At 58.2% G+C, this 22,603-nt stretch overlaps 1 protein-coding gene across 1 annotated transcript in view; it reads left to right on the forward strand.

The window, feature by feature from the left end:
- The first annotated feature begins 1,156 nt into the window (after positions 1 to 1,156).
- Positions 1,157 to 22,603, forward strand: part of RBFOX3 (RNA binding fox-1 homolog 3) — a 77,194-nt gene continuing 55,747 nt past the window's right edge. The window contains exon 1 of the mRNA XM_029960122.1: positions 1,157 to 1,266. The gene's annotated coding sequence lies outside the window, so the exon portion shown is untranslated. The remainder of the gene's footprint in view (positions 1,267 to 22,603) is intronic.

Below are 22,603 nucleotides of genomic sequence, written 5' to 3' on the forward strand. Positions count from 1 at the left end.
TGCCAGTCCCAGTGTGTGCAGCTCCAGCTGGTCCTGGGGCCAGCATCTGAACAGCTCTGTGGTTGCCCTTGTCTCCTTACTGGCTCTCTGCTCCTGTGCTGCTGGGAAGTGTATCCTTGTCCGGACCCTGTGCTGCTGTGGTTATTGGGATGTGCTGGGATGGTGTTTGGGGGACACTGGTGGCTTCACGGGGTCCAGGCCAGTAGGCTGCGCTGGAGATTGCTGCAGAGATGGCCTGGGGGTCCTGACTCCCTTCCCACCTCCCTCTTGGCCATGCTGGTTTGGCAGCAGGGGGGGGATTTGCAGCCACACCACTGCGGGCAGATTTTTCCTTCGTCTTCTCCTCGGTTTTTAATGAGCCAACCTTGGAGGACCTTGAGCGCCGCTCCCGCAGCTCTGCTGTGACTTATCTCCCGGCCTCTGCCCCTGCTCTGCTGAGGGGATAAATCTCAGCTCCCGGTGCTCCGAGCCCATCCCACTGCACGGTGCAGGCGTCATAACTCACGGCGGGCAGGGGGGCTGCCTGGCTGAAGTGCAGGGGGGACGTCACCACTCTGTGCTGGGAAGGATGGGCTGCCCAGGGGAACAGGGAAAAAGTCCCATTAAAATAGGGGACAAGCTGTTAAATTGTTTCCTCTTCAACCTGGGTTGGAGAAAAGTACATGTGGGGCTGTGGGCAGCCTCCGGGGAGCCTTTGGGGGAACAGGTGTTTTTTCCCTTAGGAAGTATTTGCCTTTCCTTGTCTCCATCCCAGGTGCTCATCTGAGGCTAGGGCTGGTGCTTCTGGAGAGGCAGGACCAGCCTCAGCATCCTGCATCAGTGCAGAGACCGGGATGTGTCCCACTGGGGATCCTGAGCTGGGGACTTCCCGTGCGCCCTGTGCTACCAAACCCCATTCTCCAGGGCCATGCTTCCCCCTCCTGGGGGGCTTCACCAGTGGGCAGGGTCCTGCCTCTGCACATGTAAGGGGCTGCTCCAGAGCTGCCCCCCAGCCATGAGATAATTGTGCTGTTTGAAGGAGTGGGCCAAGCGTGTGTGAGTCCCTGGAGCCGTGGTGTTCTGAGGCGCCGAGCTCTGCCACGTCCTCCTCCGTTATTAGTGGTGGTGCCTACACAGGGACGGGACTGGAGCCTCTCCCTCTCTCTTTCAGGCTGAGAAGCTGCTGCTGTGAGACCCCAACAGCTCTTCCTGACGGCTCCGAGGGGCGAACACGAGTGTGAGCTCCTGCCTGCCACTGCGCCTGAGGCACCTGCTCTTGGTCTTCAGGTACGTTGTTCCCACCCAGCAGTCCATGTAGGGGAGGGCATGGAGGTATTTTTCTGTTGAGGATGAAACTGCTGCTTCCCACGGCTGTGCCTGGGGCAACAGCCCCCAATCAGCCCACCAGGTGCTTTGCACCGGCTCTGGGTACAGATCCTGTGGGTCCAGACTCTTGTGTGATGACCTGGAAAAGGGAGCATCACAAGGAGAAGGCATGCCTGCTTTGGTCCTCATGGCACGTGAGGTGAAGGGGTCTGGTCCTGCCTAGGGATCAGTCCCAGCCATCTCTCTCCTGCTCACTGCAGGAGCATGGAGGTCCCAGAGCGTGTGGGACCTGGGTGGTCCCCCAGCACGGGCAGGGGAGCGTGTGACCACAATGCACGCACAGCCCTGCACGTCGCAGCCTGGCTGGACCCGCCAAGAACCAGCTCCTGGCACCGACCGTGCTGCAAACCCCCCTCGGGGCTGCGTGCACAGCTCCATGTGCTCCGGGCTGAACCCGCCCCGTCAGTTCATGTTACAGGGACTGGAACCCCCCTCGTGCTGACACCAGCCCGCACTGGGAGCTCGCACCAGCTTGAGGAGGAGTTAAAATTTAAACTTCTCAAAGGCAGTAGGATTCTCTCCTCCAGATGAGACATCCTCCCCATTTCTTCCCAGCGCTGCGAGTACCCAGGGGCACGGCAGGCACTCAGAGGGGCTGCAGCAGCGCTGTGGCAGCTGCAATGACCAGGGACTGGGCTCTGCTTGGGGTTGTTCTGCCACTGCATGTGTCTTCCAGTGCCCTCTCCACTGACTGCTGCACTGAGGGGACTCCCAGAGCTGGGACTGCTCTTCTCCAACTGGCATGAGCCAAGGGGAGTGCTGGGGGGACCCCCAGAGCTGAGGGCTCTTCTCCCCCTTGCATGAGCTGAGGGGAGTGCCCGGGCAGGTGGGAGTGCCCGTGGAGCTGTGCATCACTGTCTGGCTCCAGTGAGGGGGGGTTGTGTGTGCCCCCCTTGCAGTGCTGCTCGCCGCACACCGGCTCCTCCACTGTGCCCCAGCCCCAAGTGCCTGCTCGGGAATCATGAAATGGGAGTGAGAGTTTGAGGCTCCTCGTCACTCTGGGGCACAGGTCATCCCGAGCCGGGATTAGAGAGGCTGTGCAGATGGATTCCCCAGCTGCATTCATCAGTTCAGAGGCAGCAAAGGCAGCTGAGCTCTGTGCATCACCTTGAAGCTCTTTTTTTTGTCTTTTAGAAAACTTTGGGTGGATGTTATTGCTCATGAAAGCAAGGGGCTGATCATGCTGGGAAGGAGCAGGCGTAGTGTGGGCTGGCACTATTATGCAAGCTTCCCACATGCAGCTCTGCCAGTGCACTCCGTTCCAGAACAACAGCACGCGCCCGCGTGCCAGCCCTGAGCCCACCCCCGGGTCTGCCAGAGCACCACGGTGCCACTCTGCCCACGTTGCCCTCACTGTGGGCCCTGCCCGCGCCACCCGCACCATGCTCCTGCATCCTGCCACCTGCTCCTGCCCAGAGCCAGCAGCCCCATGGTCGGGTAGGTTTGGGGTGAGGGTGTGCTCGGTCCTACCCGGCCCCACAGCTCCGTGGTGTGCAGGAGCTGCCCGTCGTAAGCGTCCTGGCTGAAGTGGGAGTGCTGGGAGTTCTTCCCGGGACTTTGCGCTGTACTGGGGCATGTCTGGCTCTTGGGGCTGTGCAGTTTATTGGGGGGCTGTCACCCCAGCCATGATGCATGTTTTGCTCCTGCGTTGGGAGGGATGTGCCCGTCCTGGGGGATGTGCCTCATCTGTGGGGCTGGTGCAGCCATTGCTGCTAGGACCTACTCTGGGCTCACTCGAGCTCAGGCCACCAAGTCTCTTCCCCATCCAGGTTTTCTCCCTGCTGCTTTCCCTCTCTCTCCCATGAGCCGTCCCCCTCGCTGGCCTCTGTGTGTGGCTGCTGGCCATGGACTGTGTGGGTGCTGGTGGCAAGCTCGGGCTCACTGGGCTGGTGAGGAGCAGCCCAGAGCAGGGAGGAACATGCCAATGCAGAGCCCCTGCGGCGACTCTCCCCATCATTCCCAAACCTGCCAGAGCACCCCCCCGGAGGAGAGTGCTCCTTCAAGGAAGACTTGGAGATGAGCAATGGAAAACATCTGACAGGGGAGCCCTTGAGGCGCTTTTGTTCTAGAGAGTGGGAGTGTGAGATCCGCTCAGACATGAAAGGCTGCACAGCTCCGTCCCCAAAGTCACGGTGAGGAGGAGGACGGGGGTGTGCGGCTGCACCGAGAGGTCATCCCGGGAACGACTGGCACCGGGATCCCCGCTCCATCCCTCCCCTTCCAGCAACTAAATTAGGTCACACTTGAAAGTCAGTTTCTTGGCTGTGGATTTAATTTAGCTTTTCCAGGCTAGTTATCATATAATAAATTCCAGGAGATTTATAGAAAACATGCCCAGGGAGGCTTAGCCAGTGTGTAACAAGATTTGTGCCTCTTTCCCACTGTCGAGCGGCTCTGGCGAGCGTGGCGCTGCCAGCGGATGTGCAGGCAGGGCTGGCAGCCCCGTGGGAGCTCCCAGGGAGAGCAGGCAGCTCCAGCAGTGGGGGGCTGTCACCCCTGTCTCTCTGGGCACGGGAGGTCCCCAGTGCAGCCGTTTCCTGCCCCGGCTCCCCAGCCGCCGTAAATCACCTGGAGCAGGTGCATTCCCGCTGCTGCTCATCACTTGTCTTCTCTCCTGGGCTCAGTGCGGGCAGTGCCAAGCACAGGCCCATCGTGGCAGTGCCCGTATGTGACCAGAGGCAGCACAGTGGCATGAGGACTCAGCAGTGCCAGCGATGGGGAGCGATGGGGCATTGGGCACCTGGTGCCTTTCTGCTCAAGGGGTGACAGTGTGTGGGCCATCCCTGCTGGGTGGGGGGGCCTCGTGCCCTCCCTCCACCGGCTCCTGGGGCACAGGGACCATGAGATGGAGCTAAAAGAGGTGTCATTTTGTGCTCCCTGCTGCTGGGGTGGGTTTTCTGCTGCACCCGGAAGGTCGAGCAGGGAAAGGCACTGGGGTTTGTGGGGATTTATGGCACTGGCAGCGCCGTGCTGGGAGCGGGTGGCTCAGCATGGAGGGCACTGCCAGCGTGCTCCTGCTCCGCTCACTGCTAACGCTGCCCAATTAGTGTCTTATTAGTCACTCTGCGTGTTAAGGCATTAGGAACAATTAAGGGTGAGAAGAGTTTCCAGATGTAGAGGCAAGCGCTGGAGCTGGGAGCTGGCAGTTCCGCTGGCTGCTCCCATATGGAAGGGATCTTGTGCACAGCAGGACTCACTGCGGGGCCACGGGGCCAGCCTGGCTAAGGGTCCCAGGGCCACTGGGGTGCAGGGAACCCCACTGCAGGGCAGCCCTGGGGGCAGTTCCCACCTCTGCCATCAGCACCACAGCTGGGGGCCACGCAGAGATGGGATGGAGCCATGGGGGCTTGGCGAGTGTGGGAAGGAGCTGCTGGGATGCCCACGGATGAGGGGCACAGCTGGGCACTGCCCCTGCCCTGCGTAGAGGGATGTTCCACCAAGCCCTGGGCGCACTCCACAGGGTTGGGTTTGTAAATGGGCTGAGATGAAACATTTATTTACTGTTGGGGCCGGGTGTGAGTCCCTCGGTGCACCCCGCCGGTGCTGGCAGCCCTGTGCTGTGCTGTGCTGTGCTGTGCTGTGCTGTCCTGGAGCATCTGGGACATGGCACGAGGGGCCAACCACCTTGACAGAGATAGCACCGTGTTGTGACACTTGGAGGTGCAGGAGAAGTAGCACAAGCAGAGACGAATGTGACTTCAGAGCCCAAGTGCAAGTGACTTCAGCTCACCAGAAATAGTCCCCAGGCAGTGCTGGGAGAGGGGACCTGGAGCTGGCAATTTCTGGGAGTGTTGGGGTGCTCCTGTGGCTTGTTGCCCCCATGCAAGGTAAGCTGCACCCCCACTATTGCTCCCAGCACTGCCCCCCCTCCATGGCACTGGAGAGGCTGCCAGCCAGGGGTCAGGGAGCTGGCAGTGGCTCTGGCCAGCACAGGCGGTCTCTCCTCAACACCAAATGCATCACCCCGTGACAAGCACACAGAGGGTTCCCCATCGACTCCTGGAGCCTCGGGTGCCCTCATGGTGTGGAGGGAGTGGGGGGCTGCCCCAGCCTTTGGGGCGTTCCCCCAGACACTGATGCTGTGGTTTCCCCCTCGCTGAGCCAAGGCCGAGTGAGCACCGCGAGGTGCTGACACGCAGCGGGGCAGCAGAGAGGGGGACAATGGCCTTCAGCACACTGGAATATTTTCTCTGCTGCTCTCCCCAAGGCGAGGAGTGGTGCTTGGACAGATGGTGTTTTTGAGTGACCTTGCAGCTCTGAGCGGTTCCCTCGGCTGCTGAGTAACGGTGGGAGCCGCGGGAAGCGGCAGCGGTGCCGCAACCTGCTCGCGCTGGCAGGAGCCTGTCAGGGAGCCAGGGCTGGGAGGAATGTGGGGTAAGCCAGGGGATGGAGCCAGAGCCCGACAGCCCTGAGGTGATGGCTGCAGGGAAGTTCAGTGTGCACCACAATCCCTGGCTCCCCTTTGCTGTGGGAAGAGTGTGGTGTGTCCGGTGAGGTTATTCTGAGCCTCCAACAGCTCCTCCAGCCTGTGCCCCTGGCTCTTCGCTTCAGCAGTGGGATCACGATCACTCCTCCTCTCTCCTTGTGCTCTTCTTTGGGAAAGGGCTGAGTTTTCTCCGGGAGCCAAGGCAGCAGTGCCTGCAGTCAGCACAGCAGGGCCAAGTGTGAGGAGAGCTCTCCTGCCATTGCCATGGTGTGTGGGGACACACTAGAGGACCAGGTCGTGTCCATGAGGGCAGCAGGTAGAAAGTCTTTTGCCATGTGAAGTTTCTCTTGGAGCTGTGATCCAGGACTGTGGTCCTGAGGGAACAGATCCAAGTGAGGGGAAGAGGGCACTGCAACGTGCGGCTTTGCCGTCGAACAGTCACCCTGGGCAGGCTCATCTCCTCTGGCACCCTTGCAGCCTCCTGCCAGCTCCTGAGTGCTGCAGCACCAAGAGGTGTCCTAAATTGGGGAAGGAACAAGGAGCTCTTGGCACTCTCCTGGAGCATCATTTGCATTCAGGCGCAGCTCCTCGCGGTGAGGGAGGCGGGGGCCGAGGGGTGAGGAGCGGCCGCACTCTGGCTCCGCTGTCGGAGCATCCCGTGGGACAGCTGCGGAGGGGGCTGTGGCTCGGGGATCACCGTGCTCCAGGTTTCTTGTTTTCGTTCTTCTCTGCCTCAACTTTGTGTCCGAGTTTGCTGTCCAGGATTTGTGCCTTTGCTTTTTCTGAACAGGAGTTGTCATCATTGCCATCTCACTTCGGGGCCGGTGCCCTGTGACGTGATCCGATGAACCACGGTGGGGTTGGTTGTGTTCCTGTCTGTTCTGTGCTCTCTGGGGATGGAGAAGGTTTTGTTTCCATTGCATGGACCACAAGACCAGCTGGGGCCAGGCAGTTCCCAGCCGGATTCAGGTGGTCTGTGATGAATTTCTGTGGGGTGGGATGTTGTCCCCTTCCTGGGGGCTGCTCCAAGCTGGGATGTGACGTGTGGCAGGGCAAGGGGAGCAGCGGAGGGTATGGGGGTCTCTGAGCGCAGCAGGACAGGGTGTAGGACCCCAGATTGCTCTGGAGTCATCAGAGGGAGCAAGTTGGGGGCAAAGGGCTCCCGCTGCGTCTGGCATGTCCTGGTGAGGCGGGAGTGTTGTGCAGAGGGCAGGATGTGGGTGCCCTGCAGCCGCTGCGGAGGGATGGTGACAGGGCACTGTCCTCCCAGGCTGCCCCGCGCTGGTGGCAGCGCTCCTGGGCAGGAGATGGGGGCGGCTGCAGCCGGGGGGTTCTTCCTCGGGGATGGGGCAGGGTGGGATGAGCCCCAGGGGGCTCTGCCCCTTGTGCCACGGGTACTGCCGGGGGGCCAGGCACTGCTGGGCGCTCAGCTGTGGCGCATCACCCGCCGTGCCGGTGCCAGGCTGCCGCGCAGCATCTGAGCAGCTCCGGTTACTTAACATGCAGCAAGTGTTGCACTCGGAGAAATTTAGACGTAATTTTTTTGTGCTTGCATGTAAATGTGGGTAGGTGCTGTCCTGATTGATGGCAATTAGCATTTTCTAACGGTAACAGATGTTCGGATTGCCAGGAGGCTGGTACCTAACGCCCACGCTGCCATCTGTTCCGCTGGGCACTGCCTGGGGAAGCGGCACCAGCACCGCGGACCTGCAGGGCCGTGCTGGGGTGTGTTTAACAGCAGTGTACAGGGGGGGGTTATTATGTGTTTTTTTTTCTGGGGGAAAATAATAATAATAAAGACGTTTTCAGGTTTATAAATAGTACACTCTGTTTATTATGGGATGGAGACTTTCCATCTGATCAGCAGCCTGGATTGCTGCACAGAGTTAGGGAAGCAGTCTGGACAGAGCAGGGAGCAGCAGCACTTGATTTTCTAGGGATGCAGTGGGAAGAGTCTCCAGTGTAGTGGCCAGCAGGTGTCCATGGGCCAACCCCCTGTCCTCTGCCTGCTTCCTGCAGCGGGTGGTCGCTGCTCATGGGGACAAGGGCTGCTCTGCTTTGGGCATCACTTTTCAGTTCCAGGTTGGAAGCAGTGAAACATCTGTGTGTTGTTTAAAGGTGTGTTTTGGGAAGAAGCCTAGAGCCCTGAGCCTTATCCCACTGTCCAGGCAATCTCACAGCATCCCCTTTCCTCATGTGGTGCCTGTCCTTCCCTGTTTCCTCCTGCCTCCCTTTATCTGAGCCTTTTATACCCATTTATTCTTGTGCCAACATCATCCTTTACCCTGACCAGCTCCTCCCAGTGCCCATTCCTTGTGTATTTATAGAGAAGTCTTGGCTGGGCACGGACCAGCTCCTCCGTCCTGTCCTTCCGTTGGCTCCTAGAGCAGCTCCCCATCCCCTGGCAGCTCTCCCTGCTCCCCCAGCTTGACCTTCCCAGACGGGGTCATACCCCGGCACAGATCCAAGCCAAGCACAGACCTTTCCCTGGAGCTCCCAGTGCCAGGCAGCCTGGAGCACACTCACACTCGCACGCTCACACTCACTCTCTTCCCAGATGCCGGAGCTGGTGACTCAGAGTCAGCCCATGGCTGAGTAATGCACCAAGAAGTGTTTCCATGTGGTTCCCAGGTTGGAGCAGATGCTCCCACGTGGTCCTGGTGTTCAGTGGTTTGGACTTGGTGCTGCTTGCTGGCTCTGGTCTCAGTGTCTGCCAACCCCCTCTGGGCTGACCCCTCCTCCTGCCCCCAGCCCCCATCCCACTGGGGTGCTGCTGCCAGCACAGCCCCTTGCATTCCCAACTCACATGTTGCATGAGCTGCATTAGGTATGGGCAGATCTTACCTGTTTGTCATATATTTCCACCTTGGTTTTCACTGAGCTCCTGTTCTGCATGATGGGGTTTCTGGGGGGGTCTCTCCCTACCCCAACTCCTCCTGTCTCTGTCCTGTGCTTCCCAGTGCTGTGGCCCAACACAGCGTGACACAATGTGTTGGGCCAGTTCTGGGGGGTTTCTGGGATGGAGGTTTCCTTGTTCCTCTGGTTTGAACTCACAGGATGTTTTGAGTTTTGCTCCTGCTGTGGAGCCTGTAGCTTCACTTCCTGTTCCTCTGCTCTGTTCCACAGCCTGGACACCAGTGAGTTACCATCCCTCATTCTTCATCTCTCATTCCTCTTTCCTCATCCCTGTTCCTTCATCCCTCTCCTCTCATCCCTCCCATGCGCTGAAGCAAATTTCTCCGTCAGTTTTCAGGCAACACCCAGGTTGATTTTCATCCCTGCTGTGGAGCAGCCTTGGGAGTGCTCAGTGGTTTCCCTGGCCTGGGGACCAGCCTCTTCATGCCCCAGCACTCGCCGTGTCCCACCAGCTGAGGCCAACTGGCGGCAGATGTTGCTCTCACCTGGGTCTGATGGGGCCAGAGGGGTCAGCTGCTGGCACCAGGAGCTGTCCTGGGAACAGCAGATGCCAAACCTGTGCATGGGGCCATTGATGGGCAGTGGCAGCTGAGCCAGAGCAGAGCCCTGGTCCTGCCCTCACCGGTGCCCACCGTGTCCTCTGGCCGTCCACACTGTGACCAGCACAGAGCTGTGTCCGTGCCATGCCATGAGCTCTTCCCTGGGCATTGCTGGCATTGCTAACATTGCTCTGGAAGGACCTTGGCACTGTGCCAGCTGCTCTGTGAGCTGCTGCAGAGGGAACCAGCTCCTTGTGGGTGGGAGTTTTCTGATGCAGTGCCCAGGACAGGACCCGGCTCACGGCAGGACCGAGTGTGCCCCTCTCCCACTGTGGATTTCCCAGCACTCGGCTTCTGCCCAGCTGTGGAAGCCAGAGAGGTGGTGATTGAATGACAAGAGGTGAATTAGATGGAAAGTGCTTTCCTGCTTTCGGGAGACCTCCCACGTGTTCCTCTTTCCCTCTCCTCTTCCCAATTTTCCTTTTAAAAATGTGAGTCAGTCATGGTGCACACAGAGGCAATACTGGGATCCTGGGATGGCTGCTGAGCGCTGCAGGGACAAATCCTGTCCTTGGCACTTGGCAGCTCCAGCTCAGGGAGACTGAGCTGGGTTTGAGCTGAAACCCCAGCCCTGCTGAGCCCCAGGATCCCCATCCTGGGCAGCCTCAGAGGGATGGTGAGCTCAACCACAGCTCTGCTGCAGCTCCAGGAGACCTGAGGCACTTCCCTCTGCCCCTCACAAGAGATGCTGGCCCTGCCCAGAGATGGGCACAGTGCATGGCACAGGAGTCACCACATTGTGCAGAGGAGCCATTGGGTAGATTCGGGCTGAGCCAAAGCCTCACCCTCGTGTGAGAGCCGCAGCACTGGCCCCAGGGCAGCTGGTAATGCCTGGGAGGTGTGTGTGGGCTGGGGACAGGGATGTTGGCTGGGGATGGGGCAGGGGGCTTGAGTGCAGACAGGCTTCTCCCTCATGCTTTTTTTTCTGGTTGGAAAACAAGCCTGCTTCGTCTTTGTTGTTCTTTCCCTCACTTGCTTTTCAAATTCATCTGGGAAAACTTCCCCGGGTGCTCACAGAGGTGTCACCAGCCCGACAGCTTGTGCTGCTCTAATAAAATGGCTTCGTAGCAGAGGGTTTGATCTATTTTTAAAGCAAGCTCCACGCTGTCTCCTCCCGCCCTCCCACCGGCAGCGAAACAGAGCCCGAAGGCTCCTGGGAGCGTGGCAGCGGCGCAGGGCAGAGCCAGAGCCCTGCTCACAGCCGTGCCAACGGCAGCGGTCACAGCCGGGCTGCCTGTCCCCATCCCTGTCCCCATCCCTGTTCTCTGTGGCCAGGAAACGCTCTGGGGAGCAGGACAGGGCTCCCTTTGCTGCACTGTCAGGGAGGGGAGCTCTCTGCATGGTTTTTATTCCTCCAAGCGGTGACTGTGCTGTATAAATTAACATACAGAAACTTCGCTCCACTTGGAAGTTTGGTATTTTCTGCTCGTTTGATGCTCTGTTATTAAAACTCAATTTTCTGCGAATAAAGTCCTTTAAATAGAATTCGTCTTCCAGCGATGACTCATCGCAGAGCAGCAGCTCCTCGCAGGAGAAGGCAGCACGAGGGCAGGTCTGGCACTCGCAGCCTTGGGAATCCCCAGATCAGCTCCCGGGGCTTTGCCGAGTGCAGGGGAAGCCACCCCAGATGCCTCTGCTGCCCATCCCACTGGCTCCACCTGCTCCAGCTGCTGCCAATGCCCAGGGGCTTGGCACGGGGATCAGATCCCTGGCTCAATCCGGGGTGTCCCTGGAGCCTGCATACCGGGAGTGGCAGAGGGCACTGTGCTGTCCCCGCTGCCCACCCGCCTGTGCCGCTGTGCAGCCCATGGTGGCACTGTCATGGTGCCACTGTGCCGCTGCCTCCTGCCCGTGCCACCCCCTAGCACTGGTGGTGACAGACAGGTGAGCTCCCAGAGCAGGGGAGCGAGGACGTGAGGGATCACGGCACAGGCTGCCTGTGCCCAGCCTTGCCAGGGGAATCCGGCAGCAGGATGTGGGGCACGATAACATCTGCTCACATCTGTGTCTGTTCTGCTGGAGCTGGCTCTGCCTGCACTGGTTCCATTGATGAAGCTTCTTAGAGAGGTGTCAGGGACAGGAATAGGTGCAGGAATTGTGTCGGGAGGTGGATTTTAGGTGCTCACTGGGTGGGTGGTCAGTGCAGCAGGCGGGAGTCCGGATGGAGTCTGGATGGAAGCAGGATGGATGGGCTGGGGCTGAGGGGCTCCTCTCCAGAGTTTGACCAGCATGGCAGCAGATCTGCATAGAGCAGGTTTCCCCAAGGAAGGAAGAGGAGGGCACTAGCAACTCTCCCAGCCTGGGCAGCGTCCAGCTGGGGCAGCTCTGAGTGGACCTGAGCTCCTGCAAAAATGAATTTTCTGCCCACTCTTGCTCTCCCCCTGGGATGCTGCTCACTCTGGTTCAAGGGTTCCTGCCAGGATTATTATTCTTTCAGGTCTGGCATCTGTTAAGGTGACAGCAGCTGGGGAGAGGGAAAGGATTGCAACAAATTTCTCGTAAAAAGTAGCTAAGTTGATGAAACCATTACAGTGCCTGCATCTGGCACTCCATCATCGTGACATGCCAGGGAGAGGGACAGGCACCTCCCGAGCTTTCCCCGGAGAGCAGGGCCAGCCCTCTGTCCCACAGATCCCTGTCCCCAAGTGGTCACACCCCTCCTGGTCTGTCCCCTGTCCATCCCACAGCCTGGGTGTCCCACGTCTGCCCATTTCCCAGTGCTGCTGCTGCTGCCAGTGTTCAGTGTGAGGGTCCCAGAGTGACCCTGGGGGCCCAGCTCTGGGGCAGAGCCATCGGGGGAGCGAGCTGCAGCTGGGGCAGCTGGGGCCACCAGGGGAGAGCTGGTGGGGCTGAGTGCTGGATTCCCAGAGCATTACCTGCTTTTATTAGAAATCAATGATGTGCTTGAGCAGTTACACTTTGTCTCCCTGACGGGGAGGCCACTGTGTCAGGCAGGGTGCAGGATCCAGCACCACTCAGTGCCACAGGGGTTGAGGGCAGCAGCGGCCACTGCCCGCAGGACCCCAGGGCTCTCCAGTCCCCCAGCTGTCCTTCCCAGCAAGCACCATTTGTTTCATTGGCTTTCAGGCTGTGGTGTGGCCACCACGGAGGCTGCAGGTCCACGAGGGCCAAGGCATCCCCTGGGGGTCAGACCATGCCATGAGGCTGCTGGTGGCTGGGTGCTCCCTCCTGACAGACACAGGGACCGTGGCCACTGCGGGCTCCCTTGGCTGTGCCATGGGCTGTGTGGTCCATGCCACTGGAGCGGGATGCATCCCTCCTCCGTGCCCCTCCCCAGGCACTCAGGGGCTGCTGTGGAGCCTCCAGGAGTTGCAGGCAGGGCTGGGGCTCACTTGGCCGGGGGTGCTCTTTGCCACCAAGGTCATGGGTGTCACCAACCAGGATGGATCACCCGTGGTTCTCGGGCACGGCATCTGCCCGGCCAAACATGGTGAGACTCTGTTTGCCGGCCTTGGCCTGTGTCCAGCCAGGCTCCCTGGGTTTTAAATCGTGCCAGTGTCTTTTCCTGCAGAGGTGCTGCTCCAGGAACCGCGAAGAGCTGAAAGGACTCCAGAAAAGGCGGCTTATCTCTAGACCAGGTGTCAGAAATTGTTTTAATCCCTTTCCCATCCCCACAGCCTCCTTCATTCTTGGCTAGAAGTGGTCACCCCTGTTAAGTGCTCGCTCCTGAGCTGGTGAAGGAGGCGCTGGGATGTGGAAGGAAAACCCTTTTTCCTGGAGGCGTTGAGCAATTCCTTACCGTGACCTAGATGTCAGTTTAATGCTCCGGCAAGTCCCAAGACTCGCATATGAAGTTGCCCAGGGGAAGAGGATATTTCAGGAACACAGAAGCTGCTCAGCAGTGGTAAAGTGCATGAGCTTTCCCTGGCAGGAGCCGTGCTGAGCCTCCGTCTGCTCGTGCCTGCCATGCCAGCCACGGAGCAGTGTCCCCTCTCCTCGGGGTGTGAGCAGGGTGGGAGGGTCAGCGATGCTCTGGCACACGATGGCAGTGCCGTGCAGAGCCCACGGTGCTCTGGGGCTGGGGTGGAGCATGACCAGGAGCTGCTGGTGCTGCCTGCCCCGTGCATGGCCATCCTGCCCAGAGCAGGAACACTCCCAGCTCCGTTCCCACAGCAGAGGCTGGGCACGGGCTGCCAGCAGTAACGTGGCACAGGTGGAGGATGCACATGCCATGCAGGGTAAATCCAGGTTTGCAGTCTGCCCTTGCTGTGGCCTCAGGTCCCATCTCCCTTGCAGATTCTGGGCTGGAGATGTGTGCAGCCCTCACCTTGTTCTTGCTGCTCTCCTCTTCTATCTGTGTTAAACCAATTATTTTATTGGAGTGCTGTGTCCCCCAGTCCCCCCAGCCTGAGCCCTGCTCACACACGGGTCTGAAGTGTCTCAGCAGATGCCCCACTGAGTGGGTCTGACATGCTGGGGAGCCAGGCGAGGGACACTGCATCTGTCCCCCTGGGTCCTGGTTTTGGAGCTCCTGAGGGGTCACAGAGCTGTGCACCAGGAGAAGAGCTTGATCTGGGACCTTCTGAGGTTTGGAGGGGCTGAGAAATGGTGGGAGATGGTTGTGCCCAGTGTGGGAAGGTGGTGGCACTGCAGGACCGCACAGGGCTGGATTGTACAGGTTGGCTTTGACACATTGATGTGAAAAATGAGGTAATTTCATTCTGGTGTTGTTATTTATCTTTATTCTACTGTGGCAACTGCAGGTGGGGAGAGGAGCAGGGACTCCCTGCAACACAGCTTGAGGTCATGCCAAGCCCAGCTGGGTCCCTGCACATCCCTGCCTGGGGACAGGCTTGGGAGCCCTTGGCTCCATTATTTGCCACCTTCAGAGGGGCTTGGAACCCCAGAAGGGTCCCTGGCAGTGCTGACAGGTGCTGGTGCTACCTCATTCTCTGCCCAAGGCTTTCTCCCTCGTCAGGCACATCTGCAGGCAGTTGAAGTAACGAGGGCTTGGGGAGGGCGGGGGCAGCACTTGTGCCCTATAAAAGCCCCTCGAGGAGAGTGCAGGGTGTTTGCCAGTGGGGACTCTGCAGCTCTGCTTTCATCCTGTGAGTGCAGCAGCGTGGAGAGGAGATGGAACAGGTTAGTGGGGTCATGGAGGGAATTTTGTGCTTGTTTTGGTCTCTCAATGGCTTCTTTGTTTTTCCTTTGCTGCTGCCTGCCTCAGTTTACCTGACTGTTAAACAGAGCTCAGGTGTAACATCCTTTTGCAGACCATGTGGTGTAGCTGGTGTTTGCTGTTGGGTGTCCTGGCAAGGCTGGAGCTTGTCCCTGGCCTTGAGGCTCCTCCATCAGCCCTGGTGCTTGTTGTGGACCAGATGTTCTTCTCTGCCCTTCTGGATGGTTTTGTTCCCTCTTCCTCTCTGTTTCTCAGTGCTGCTGTGTGCCTGCTGGACTTGGGTGCATTCCCTGGGCTCTGCCAGGGCTGGTCCTGTAGGTCACCCACCCCCAACTCTGTCCTGCTGCCATTGCAGCCTTCGTGGCACAAAGCGCAACCAAAAAGTTGATGCTTCCATCTTGTGTTCCCCTGCACCTGTGAGTTCCCCTGTGGATGATTTAGAGCTGAAAGCCTGGGCTCTGGCACTGGGAGAGGGTTCCCAAGATAAAATAATCTCTGCCAGCAGCTGAAGTGACAGAAGCCCCATTAACAGCAGCATATGCCTGGGAACACCCGTGCTGCGCGGGAGGACGAGGCAGAGTGGGGGGAGCGCGGGAGCAGCAGCCCACAGGAAGGGGGGATGTGGGAGCTGGTAATTACTCTGCTGCCATTGGGATGCTCCTTGCTAATTTACAGCATTAGTGGAATCGGGATGTGATTCTTCCTCCTGAGCCTGGGCAGGGCCGTCCCCTGGTGCAGGCAGACGTAATTATCCACATTTAACTGAGGGCTTGTAAAATGTATTTGTCTTGCAGAATGTGAGTGTAATTGCTGTGAATTAAATACGGATGCAGTTGTGGCTGGAGCAGGACCTTGCCTGGCGGGGAGCACACAGAGCTGGGGCTCCCTGGGCTGCTCCCTGGCCCCCTGTGCCAGCAGGGAGGGAGGCTGCTGCTGGTCTGGAGCTGGGGAGGATTTTGGGGGTTTCTGGGCATTACTCCGGTGCAGATCTTCCCTCCCTCGCTCTGCTGACTGGTCTGCCTGGATGTTTGTGCTGACTGGAGGGGTGTGCTGAGGGGAGAGAGCCAGGCAGCCTGTGAGTATTCCCGGGATCTGCCGGTTTATCTTCTCTCTGTGTCAGTCCCGGGGGCTGCCTGGGTTTGTTGAACTCGACGTGTGCATTTGCAGACACTGATCCCATGTGCTGGTGCTGGGCCATTCCTGGGGTGCAGGGCTCTGTGGTGAGGGTTCTGCCCTGGTATCCTGCTATCCTGCCTGTTCCCAGCTGCAGCCCCATGGCAAGGGGCCCATCCCAGTGTGCCTGGGGGGGCTTGGGTGCCATGGAGCTCTCTGGAGGGGTGGGGAGAGGAACCTGGGCACTGCTCAGTGACCTTCTGGGGTGGCATCACTGTGGGGGACACCAGATGCCTCTGGGTTTAGGGTGCTCAATAGACTACCTGCCCTGGGTCTCCCCAGTTCTGGTTGCTGCCTACCCCTCCCTAAGACAAACTCCCAGGGGAGTTTTAAGGCACTTGGATCTTTGCTCTCTGAGGAGCCATGTCCTTGCCTGGAGTGGTGGTGACAAACCCGTGACTTGGACCTGCTGAGCCAGGAGGAAGCAGTGCTGGGGTGACAATGGTGTCAGCTGTCCCTTTGGCCCGGGTGCAGCTTGCTGGCAGTCACAGAGGTTTGGGGACCATCCTGCTTGGAGGGGAGTGGGGGCAGCCAGCCACTCTGCATGGCTGTCACCCCCTGCACCAGGGGCACTGCATTAGGGTGACTATGGCTGTACCCCACTAATAGTTGGGGTGAAAGGCTGGGGGGTGACAAAGGGAGCGTGTGTCGTGGGAGTGTCACTGGGAGCTGGGACCGTGCTTGGGGTCTGTGCTGGAAAAACACTGGTGGCATGGGAAATGTGCAGGAAAGTGCTACAGAAATGGTTCATGGGCTGGAAAATCTGCTCTGCTGTGGGAGACAGAGCCTAAGTAGGTTGAACTTTTCATCCAAGAGAAGTTTAAGAGGTGGCTTTGCGACGTGGGTTGTTTTAGGCTGTGATCAAGAGATATCTATGGGTACAGAGCGCTCTAATTTAGCAGGGAAAAGACATAACAAGATCCAGGCTCTGAAAGCTTCAGCAAGACAAATTCTGACTGGAAACGAAGGGCATATTTTTATCAGGGAAGGTAATTAACCACTGGAACAGCTTAAGCCTGTGGGGGATTCTCTGTTGCTTGACATCTCTGGATCAAACCCGGATATCTGTCTGGGAGGGAGGCACTGAATGGGATGAACACGGGATTGGAGCCTTTAGCCCGTGTCCCAGGGCGGCTGTTGCTGGGTCTAAGTGCCCTTCCAGCCCTGGGCTGTGATATTCAGTGTCAGTACTTGGGGACAGGTTGAAATTTGGGTTATGCAGGAGACATGGAGCACTAAAGCACTTAAAATGGGAATTAGGAGAGCTTGTCTCTATGGAGAAAGGCTCTTGCTTTCCCTGAGGATTTTTAGAAGGAGGTGGCAAGGTGCTAAAGTTGCCTTCAAGTCAGACCCCTGCCCTTTCCCCTCAGCTCCATTCTGGCCCTGTCCCCATTTGGTGTCTGCAGGAAACCAGTGAAAACTTTCTCTTCTTAACTGTGAAAATCTGAACTCCAAATCCAGGCCTGTTTGGGGTTTTCCAGCCTATTTTTTGTGCCCATGCTGTAACACCTTTGGCCAGACCATGCTGCTCAGTGTTATTTACCCACACTGTGTGATGGGGCAGCAGAAACTTTCCAAAAGTCAAAGCAAGTCATGCTGCTCTCAGATCAGAGACCCGGACACCTTTGAGGGAATGAAATGAGATGGGGGTGTCCGTGACACACCAGTGTTGGCTCGTGCAGCTCTGGATCTTGGGCTGGGTCACCGTGGATGGATGGTTTTGTCTGTCCCACAGCCCTGGGTGCTTTGGGCGGGGCAGTGTCCCTGGGGCTGGCGGGGGTCTGACCCCAGCCGTGGGCAGCACGTTGTCAGGACACGGGCTCAGCGTGTGCTGGAGGGTTCCCAGGCTCGTCCATCTGCTCCTCGGTGGCAGCAGGAGGTTTGTGTGGACAGGAGGCTCTGGCCCTGGGCCGGGGCCAGCCTGGCCCGGGCGTGCTGGGGGACGTGGGCAGGAGCTGCCTGTGCCCTGCTGCTGCTGCCAGGGCCACAGCTGGCACCCGGCAGGGCGCTGGTGGCCAACTGCGTGCCCGGGGCAGGAGCATCCTCTCCCGTGGACAAGGGCTGCAAATAGCCACTGAGTCAGACTCTGGAATGGGACCATCTTCCCAGGTACCATCATTTTCCAAATAATTCTGAATATTTCCTCTGCTCAGAGAATGAATCCTGTGTCAGAGGGCAGTGCCACGGTACAGGGGTGTAGAGTGGGATTTCTGTCACTCCTTGGTGAGATGGGGGCTCCTTGTGCTCTGTCCCCATCTCTCTGCTCCCAGTGCTCCCCCAGCACTTGTGGGCTCCACACCAGGGCTGAGGCAGCACAAGTTGTGCTGATCTCAGTGTTTCTGGGCATGGAGAGCGGCTCCTGCCATAGAGCAGCTCTGTCACACGGTGCCTGAGGGCTGTGGGAACACGGCCGTGGCTCTGAGCAGCACAGCAGGGCTGGCAGGGCAGCACTGTGCCCAGCTGGCTGAGGTGTTACCCCACATCTGCCCTTCCCCTTCATCCTGGATCCAACTGCCCATGGGATTGTGGGCATTGACCTTCCTGTCTGGGGGAAAGGGGAGGAAATGGGGAACGTGGCACGAGAAGGGTTAATGCAGAAAGATTTCTGCCCTGTGGCATAAACACCACCGAATGCATGTTTGCCTTCATTTGCATATCGAAACATATCCTAAAGGCCCCTTGTTTGGAAAGTTCTGTTTTTTACTCCATCTTCCTATAGAAGGGAGGAAATTATTCATAATTAAAAAGTAATAATAATGCGGAATGAAGGAACCCAGCTGTATAATACCCGGCACAAAAGGGGGAGCTTGGGGAATCTATTTTTAATGGTTTCCACAGCAACTGCGATTTTGTTTACAGTGATTTTCCTCCTGTGCTGAGAGGCTGTTCCCAATTTACATTTATAAGGAGCTCTTGCATGGGAAGCCCATCACTGGAGGGTGCTCTGGCACTCGGGGAGGAGTGCTGAGAAGAGAGGATGCGGTCGTGGAGAGGCTGGCTGGTGCTTCTGGGATGGGGTGTGATGAGCAGGACCCCCGGAGCCGGGCACCTGCCTGGGCATCGTGCCCTGGCCGCTGGTGTCCCGCTGTGCACGGCTCTGGGGCTGTGGGACACAGGAGCTGGTACAGCCCAGCTGGAGTCACTCAGTTCAGCTGTGGGATGTGACGCTGCCGGCTGGTCCTGGGCACCTGCCTGGCTCTGGGCTTGCCCAGCAGCATGGCTCCCCTGGCAGAGCTGTGCCCAGCTGGTGCTGGGCGAGCTGGGAGACGAGCCCCCATGGAGTGGGGGGATGCCTGGGCTGTGCCTGGGAAGGCTGTGCCGGGTGTGGGGGTCCCTCGTGTCTGCTGAGCTGATCTGTTCACTCTGAACAGCCCGGGGGTTGGTTCTCCTGCTGCACAGGGGTGTCAGTGCTGGGGAGAGGAGGACGGTGCTCTCTGCTCCGCCTGTGCTGCCTTTACCTGCCTGGCAGGCTGTGGAGCAGCCCTGTTCGGTGCTGGGGGTGCAGCTGGGTCTTCCTCAGGGCCGTGGGCTCTGGAGCAAGCCCAGGTATCACTGCTGCGTGTGAGTGAAGGAGCAGAGGGGAGGCTGATACTGGAGAGCTCTTCCAGGAGCTGGAAATTGAACCTCGTCTGAGAGGTGCTGATTTTTAACGAGGGCTAATGGAGCAATTTGCTGGGAGCTCAGTGCATTCCCTGGCACTGGGTATCTCCCTCTGGGGCTCCCAAAAGCAGACATGAAGGAGTTTTGAAGCGAGTGCTCCGACTCCTGTGGGAATAGCCCAGTTCCCAGGTGGAGAGTGAAGGGGTTTGTCTGTGACCCCTCCTGGAGTCTGCAGAGGATGCTCTTCCTCTGGGAGGATGAGGAGGCAGATAAGGGCTTTCCCTTCCTCTTTTTCCTCCAGGAGTGGATGTGAACACTTTCCCCCTTTCCTTGTGCCCATTTCTGTGTGTGTGTCCCTAGGGATCGTGGCCCAGCTCTCCTTCAGGATGGTGACAACACAGCAGCCCTGAGGACCCTGGGCCAGTACTGGGTTTGGCCCCACTCTCACCCTGTGCATCAGGGTGTCCTGGTGTCCCTCAGGATTAGAGCTCTGCCCCCTCCCCTGGGTCCCCCCAGCAGGTGGGGAGGCTTTGCTTTAATTACAGACTCGTTTTCATGAGTAGAAGAACATGGTTGGCTCTTAGTGCCAAGGTCTGAGGTGGTGAGTCTGGGCTTGAGTGCCCAAGGGAAGGTAAACCTGAACTTGATGGTGTTTTAGGGCTCACTGGGATCCAGGGTCATCCCAGCCAGGTTGCTCAGGGGGTGCTGGCCCCTTCCAGCTGTGTGGTGGGAAGCTGCTGCCTGGAGATCAGCCGCTTCCATGAACCAATAAAAGAAGGTTTTTATCACCTGTTCCAGCTAATTTTCTGTGGTTTGTAATGGCTTTGGGAAGCAGGTAATTGCAGCGATTGCATTCCATGTGTAGCATTAAAGGGAATTGAGGGGACTGTTTGTTAATTAGCTGTACTTGTGTGGAACCTGAAACATATTAACCTTCACAGAATCCCAAACTATTAGGGATGAAGAAGGGATTTAATGATGGGAGAAGCAGAAAAACAAGAAGCAATTAGGGTTCTTTTTCCCAGCATTGTGGGTGTGTTGGTGGGGGTGATTGGCAGGGCAGCCCAGCAGGCTCAGACAGACTCGGGGGGGCGGTGGGAGGGACCCCAGCTGTGGGATGGGATGAGTGGGGCCAAGAGCTGTGCACAGGAGCAAACTCCTTAGGCAGCAAGAGGATTAACAGGGAGACCAGGACACCCATTTAACCTCCTGATCTGCTGCCCTCCCCTGTTTTTAGCTTTGTATCATCTGAGCTGGGATTCAGATGCTCCTTCCCTTTAAAATCCCTGGAGGTGTTCTGGGATGCAGCTGGGGAATAGCCCCGTGGTTCCACTGCTGGCTCAGCACCCTGAGGCCATTGGAGAGGGGCTCAAGCCCCTGGAGGCTGAAGTTGGAGGGAGGGGGTGATGGAGAGCCTGGCCTGGGCAGTGGGGCTGAGCAGTGGCTGTACTGGGAGAGTCGGCTCTGGAGCTGCAGGAAAGTATAAATGGTGTTTCCATGGCAACCGTTCAACATAAACTCTTTCTTCCCTCATTGTGGAGCTTGGGATCAGCCCTGGCTGCTCCCCCCCGTGGCAAAACCCTTCAGCAGTTGGTTATTTTCCACACCTCGGTGCAGGAGCCGGCAGTGGTGGCACCGTGTGCCAGGGCTGGAAGAGCCGTGTCTGGGAGGCTGGGCACTGCTCCTCCAGGGATGTTAACTGCCCCTGCCCTGGCTGCACAGGAATGGGACAGGCTTCTTGCTCGCTCCCCTGCCCAGTGGGTGCTGGTGGCTCAGTAACTGGGTGTCCTGTGGCCCTCGAGGGATGTGAAGCCTGGAAGGACTTGGGGAGCCCCAGTGCTGCACATCTGGCTGGCAGCCTGTGAAACATCTCCTCTGCTCAGCACCTGCAGAGTGGGGCAGCCCTGGTCCTCCCTGTCCATTAGTGCCTCTCCTGGGAACAGCCCTGGTTTTCCCCATCCCTGAGCAGTCAGTAGCATGTGCAGTGGCATCTCCTACCCAAAACTATTAAAACCTGTCCTGGTGCAAGGAGCTCCAGAGACAGCCCCAGTTTCCTGCTGAGAGCCCTGTGCCTTTCCCAGTAATCGTTAGTACCCATCAGCACCACGCAAACAAACTCCCTGCTCCCCTCATTCCACCTAGCTCCCGATTTAATTAGGTTTTCCAGTTTTCTACTTGTCCTGGGCCGATCACTCCTAAAAACAGTGGAGAATTAATTTGCACCTGCTGTCAGAAAGCGTCTCTCCCCAGTTAGAAAAATAATTAAGCCATCATCACACATCGGGGGTAATGAATCACTATGCTCAGTTCCCTTCACAGGTCGTTTGTTTCCTTCCATACTGGCAAAGAAGGTGCAAACTAAATGTGAGCAGCTGCCAAGTTATCCCCTTCCCTTGCTGCCCAGTTTCATTTGGGCTCCATGGATGTTCCAGCTAAGCTGGGCCGTGGCCCTTGGAGAGGTCCTGAGCAGGCAGGTCAGTGGTTTCCCAAGGATGAGAGAACTTGCATTTGCTCCTTCCCACTGCCTGGGGGGTCTGTGGCCAGTTGGAGTGGCCATGGAAGGTGGTGGAAGGGAAAGGAAGTGATGTGGCAGGAGCTGGGCTGGGGGCACCCCCAGCCCACGGGTCTTGTGGTAGCTGTGTGAGGTCAGCACTGTGGAGCTCAGCTTTGATGAAAGTGTTTTAGTGGTTGAGTCTGGACACACTGTAATACCAGGGAGGATGCGATCTGACAGGTGAGAAAGTAGAACTGCCTTGTATTTGCATGATGTGACAGAATTAGTGGCTTGGATGTAAATATGCCCCTGGATTTGGGCTCAGGAAGAATTTTCCTCTTAATCAGTTTGGGTGGGGGTTGCTGGAGGCTTTGTCCTTTCATCCAGTGCAGGTGGGTTCTGTTCACAGTGATCAGATGAGGACTTCAGTGACCTTTTTCCAGGACCTCTGGTCCTGCCTCCCTTCCCGGGTCATGTTGCACTTGGGCCATTTCCCCTTCAGTCCCTGGCAGGGGCTCCCGTGCTGGGTGTGTGGGGTTGCCGTGGTTGGATGCTTCCACACGTCCTCTATGTTTTGTGACAGAGGCGATGAAGACACACCACATGCTTGGAGAGATCCCAGATCTCTGCAGATGTCTGGAGCAGCGGCCAGGAGGCTGCCTTTGCCTCCTCTCTTTGACAGGCACGTGTTTGTCTTTCCCTGGGGGTTCCGTGCGCACCGGGAGCCACTGGGCATGGGAAGCTGCCTCCCCCTGGGGTAAGGCAGAGATGTCAGAGGATGCAGCACAGACGGCACCGTTCCTCCTGTCCCTTTTCCCCAGTGCCAGGCTGGCACTTCCCCTCTTTGCAGTAAATCGATCTGTCACTTCGCATATGGGAAGCCTTTGGGG

The sequence above is a fragment of the Manacus vitellinus genome, unplaced genomic scaffold (assembly GCF_001715985.3).
Source record: "Manacus vitellinus isolate BGI_N305 unplaced genomic scaffold, ASM171598v3 scaffold_24_pilon, whole genome shotgun sequence".
NCBI classification, from domain to species: domain Eukaryota; kingdom Metazoa; phylum Chordata; class Aves; order Passeriformes; family Pipridae; genus Manacus; species Manacus vitellinus.